The following is a 4,696-nucleotide window of genomic DNA, read 5'->3' as shown; positions in this document are numbered from 1 at the left end:
TCGATTCCTGATAAGGACAGGAATATAGTGCTGATTGCTTGATGTATGTGTGGTGAATTACGAGAAAGTGAGGGTAGATTCACATTGCTGTGTTAGGTCTTGGGTTCTATTCTACCCATTTTAGGTACCCATATTACTTCTTCCTAGTACTTCTTTCAAAGGTCACGCAAAACTGGACTGTCGTGTAAATTAAATGTGTTTGAAATTAGAATTACAAACTCGAACGGTACGGTTTCTGCGGTACACTGCAAACGGGATGTTCGTGTGAACGTTAATAAATATTAAAACACGATACTAAACGGGATCCTGCAAAAAACAGGATATCCGTGGGAACAAGCCTTTAATATGGCCTCATAATATTATGGCAGATGATATGATGATGACTTAGGAAAGATGGTGGTTAGCTAGCCAGACGGACTAACTAAAACGAGAGAAAATTTTTGAGAAAGTTCTCACTCCACTAGAACACATATGCGGGTATTATGATTTTGTCTACACTTCTACATTTGTATTATACATAATATAGGCTCCGAAACTACTGGACCAATTTAAAAAATGTTTCATCATTACAATTCTACATTATTCTGCTCAACATAAACGGTTCGTAAACCTCATAAAGGTAGCAGGAAGGCGCTGGATGCAGGCCGCTACCAACCGGCCATTGTGCATGGAAATCATTGGGGGAGGCCTATGTTCAGCAGTGGACGTCATGTGGCTGAAATGATGATGATGATAAGAGGTACGAAACTCGCCATGTCAACTAGTTTTTTAAATAAACAAGTAATAGAAGCCGAGCTTCAGGATATACTCATCAAACGTTAAGACGAACTTAAAAAATATGTTAATAAATTCCAAAACAACATCTGGCTGCTAATTTCCAAAACTTTGAAAGGTACTTGGGTTAAGAACTTAATCTCTTAATGTTATCGCAAGCTTAGTACTGCTGATTAATTCATGAGCTTTTTAGGGTTCCGTACCCAAAGGGTACATACGGGGCCTTATTACTAAGACTTCGCTGTCTGTCACCAGGTTATCGCCCGTATTCATAAACATTACTATGAGGTCTCACAGTGCACAGAGACACATAAACCAATCACAGAGCTCTATTTAACGCTGTGCGTTCGATATTCTGCTTTTTTTTTATCCACAACGAGGAAGTTCTTGGCCTGAATCTCATCTGATGGTAAGTGACGATCAGGCCGAAGGTGGAAGCGAGCTTCACCCGGAATCCTCAAAGGAAATGGCTATCTTACCTCTAACTGCTCGAACACAACAATGCTGTTAACATTGTTGTTATGGCGACAGACTTAGGTATGATGATGGTAGCTAGCCAGGCGGACTTAGAACAAGCCCTACCACCAACCAAACAGAGCTGAAAAATCTGCCCCCACTGGGGGAATCGGACCCGGGACCTCTGCGTCTGAAGCAGGTGGTCTTACCACTAGACCACATAGGTGGTTACACGTAAGCAAGCATCGTTTGTGAGGGCGTGAATCTTATGAACTATGATAGCTCGACAGTTGAAATTTTTACGATGATGTATTTCTGTTTCTGTTATAACATAGGTAAAATAGAAAAAATATAATAAAGTAAACATTTAACGGGGTTCCCTACAACAACCAAATCGTCGTACGGAACCCTCTGTGCACGAGTCCGAGTCGCACTAAGCCAGTTTTTTAAACAGCCCCGAGCTTTGGCCTTGTCAAAACAACAACTTAGAATACACACGCGTACCTATCTTGTAAAGATTTTATGCAAGAGCTGTCTAAAACAATTTTCAGTAAATATTTATGCTAGCTTCTGGAATTTAACTAATTTTAGTCTATAAAGTAACCTTTAGACTGGATAAAATTCGAGATCTAAAACTGCCGAATTACTTTTAATTTTTTCATTGTTTAATATTATTTACTTACTGCCATCTTCGGTCAGATCATCACTTTCCATCGGTGAGATGCAGGCTAAGAGCTTCCTCGTTGATAAAAAAAACTTAAATACCTAATATCTTGTAAGTACCTGAAACAAAATAAATCGATCGTTATTAATCTGACAGAAGTGCTACATGTTTACCATAAATACGTATTTAGTTTATAAGACTTGGAATTACTTCAGCTGATACAAATTTTATTTTCGCTGACTTAGCGCGACGGATTAGCAAGCCGAAGTGGGACTGGGCAGGGCACATAGTAAAGTTCTAGAGTACCGAAATATCAGCGTGGGATGTCCACCTATATGGTGGACAGATGACCTCATAAAGGCAGCAGGAAGGCGCTAAATGCAGGCCGAGACAACATGAACAGCAGTGGGTAGTTTACATTGTTGCCGATAGTACATATTGTACAGTCAGCGTCAAATATTTCGTGACACCCAAAGTGGGCTAAAGTGGGGCCAAACTATGAATAAAAAAACTGGGCCTAAGTGAAGCAGCAAATCGAACGCACAGCGTTGAATACAGCTCTGTGATTGGTTCGTGTGTCACCCTGTGCGTTCACGCGCACTGTGAGACCTCGTAGTAATGTTTGTGAATACGGGCGTGAGTCTCTATTTCGACCTAATGACACAACAGGCCGAGTAATAGGCAATATCTTCTAATTTAGCTTCGATCCAGACTCAAATTAAGGAATTCCTGGAATACCCCAGAGTTCCAGATATTCTCCGGACGGTACTGGTAATTTCCAAGCACTTATGGAACTTCTAAGGAATATGATTGTTTTTTAGAACAGCCTCTCCATATTTTTTACTTGAGAAATGAGGATAACTTATTCCAAGGCTAAGCGAAGGCATCCACGTGCTCTTTAACAGCGTAGATTAGATAGTGATTAATTTTCAACCTTGTAGTGGTAACTTAAACGTTCAAAATCTATTGATTTTTTTTTCACTTTGCGATATGTTGATGTGCTAAACAGCTACAGAAAAAAAAATAGGAAAATTACTAGGAATTAAACAAGGAAAGAAAAATAAAATGGGAATAACTAAGGACGATCTGGTGAAGGTCGCGGGAGGTGCCAGGATTCGAGCGGCGCAGGACCGGTCTTTGTGGAAATCCTTGGGGGAGGCCTTTGTCCAGCAGTGGACGTCTTTCGGCTGAAACAAACGAACGAACGATATAAGGAGCATTTTAACTATTTAAATTATAAGTTGCATCTGGGGGGGCACGGCAATGCCCCCGCCAAGTCGAGCAAAAATCTTATATTAGAGGAAGGGGTGGTAATTTGGAACCCTACTTTGTTTTTTGAATATTTAAATAAAACTATTTGACTAATCATCTTGAAAAGTGGCTTTGTATACTTCAAAACTTATTAGCTATTATATTAGGAAAGATTAACAAAATAAAACAACTCGTTATAGGAAATAATTACCTTTATTGACTAAATGAAAAAAACGTGTTTTGAGTTTTGGTGCGGGTATTACGGAACCCGGGTTCCAAATTACAAGTATAAAACAAATTTATTTACAAAAATCACAAATATAATATTCTTTTTCGCATCCTGAGCAATCAATATGTGCCCACAACTCACAAGATTGGCACTGAATCCAAATTTCACCCTGTTGATTATTTGAGAAACATTCTGAACAAAAAATACAATAATCATCGTGGCTTGTGGGCTGAGCTTGTGTGGTATAATTTTCTGCCACCGCAGTTTTACCTGAAGAAACAGATGACATCGTAGTATCCGAAGAGGAAGATTCCCGCCTGTTCGAGCGAGATCTAGAAGGGTTTGGCATACCCTGCCTTCCACTACGTCCCCGAGCTCTTCCTCGATCTTTTCCTCTCTGCGCTATAGATTTGATTGACTCCTCAAGTTGGTGTTTGTAGGGAGAGAAATTGTATTGAATACATTGCGGGTAATTTGGAACCCGGTTCCATACTACCCGCACCTATAGGGTTCCAAATTCAAAATCTAACTAAATTAACAAATAACCAAGAAAATCACATCTAGTTAAAAGATACATTAAAACTTACCTTCGACAATCTAAACTAGTCTGTATGGACTCCCTATAACACGCACAGAATTTGTCTTATACTAAAACAAAAACCTTTTACAGTTTTTCCAACGGAGAGAAAAAAACGTTTGATTTTAACGTGAAATGTTAGCTGTGTGTGACAGATCAAATTCGATGCAAAATTGACGTTATTGGTAGCAAATATGCTCTATGGTATCAGTACAACGTAGTTACATAGTTTTTTGGTAGATGTCACTGCCTGTTTCTGTGATATTAAAGGGTTCCAAAAAAACAGCAGGGTCCAAATTACCACCCCTTCCTCTAATTAACTCATCGAACTTACTTAGTACATATCCCATAACATAACGTTGGTTTTCTAAAACGCTTGATCGAAGTGGTATGACTTGACTTATATTTTTAGACTATGACGTAAGACAAACAAAATGGAGTGTCGACCGGACTCGGACTTAATTACTTAATCCTTAGCACAAATTAGAAAGGATGACGGTCTTAACTTTTATTGGAGTACTATTTTTGGATAAACATGCCGTTTTTACCCAACTGCGTCAGAAGGAGGGTTATGTATTTTTAACCGACTTCAAAAAACACATTAGTCTGCAGTCAACAGCACATCAGTCTCTACATTTCTGTCGCAAAACAAAATCTTATTACCACTACTTAAGACATCAGTATATGTATACAGGGTGTCCCAAAAAATACTGTCAAGCCGAAGCCCAGAGGTGGAGCATCACTA

At 39.1% G+C, this 4,696-nt stretch overlaps 1 long non-coding RNA gene across 1 annotated transcript; it reads right to left on the bottom strand.

Annotated features, from left to right (window-relative positions):
* Nucleotides 1-3,485: 3,485 nt before the first annotated feature.
* LOC114357836 (uncharacterized) lies at nt 3,486-4,260 on the bottom strand. Its single transcript, XR_003656336.1, has 2 exons — nt 3,962-4,260; nt 3,486-3,876 (listed from the first exon to the last, which is right to left on the bottom strand). It is a non-coding gene; the product is annotated as an uncharacterized LOC114357836 (long non-coding RNA).
* Between the last annotated feature and the right edge of the window lie 436 nt (nt 4,261-4,696).

This window comes from Ostrinia furnacalis, unplaced genomic scaffold, assembly GCF_004193835.3.
Source record: "Ostrinia furnacalis isolate ACB-3 unplaced genomic scaffold, ASM419383v2 OfSCF0237, whole genome shotgun sequence".
NCBI classification, from domain to species: domain Eukaryota; kingdom Metazoa; phylum Arthropoda; class Insecta; order Lepidoptera; family Crambidae; genus Ostrinia; species Ostrinia furnacalis.
The sequence above is the reverse complement of the archived record's forward strand: the minus strand, read 5'-3'. Positions and strand labels throughout refer to the sequence as shown.